This window comes from Piliocolobus tephrosceles, chromosome 3 (assembly GCF_002776525.5).
Source record: "Piliocolobus tephrosceles isolate RC106 chromosome 3, ASM277652v3, whole genome shotgun sequence".
Lineage (NCBI taxonomy): Eukaryota > Metazoa > Chordata > Mammalia > Primates > Cercopithecidae > Piliocolobus > Piliocolobus tephrosceles.
Window position 1 is genome coordinate 54513959 of NC_045436.1, and position 302 is coordinate 54514260.

The following is a 302-nucleotide window of genomic DNA, read 5'->3' on the forward strand; positions in this document are numbered from 1 at the left end:
GTACTAGTTTACATTCCCACCAACTGTGTAAAAGTGTTCCCTTTTTACCACATCTACACCAACATCTGTTATTTTTTAATTTTTAAAATATGGCCAATCTTGAAAGAGTAAGGTGGTATCATATTGTGCTTTTGATTTGCATTTCCCTGTTAATTAGTGATGCTGAGGATTGTTTCATATGTTTGTTGGTCATTTATATATCTTCTGTTGAGAAGTGTCTATTAATTTCCTTTGTCCACTTCTTGTTGGAATTAGTAGTAGTAGTAGTAGTAGTAGTAGTAGTAGTAGTAGTAGTAGTAGTA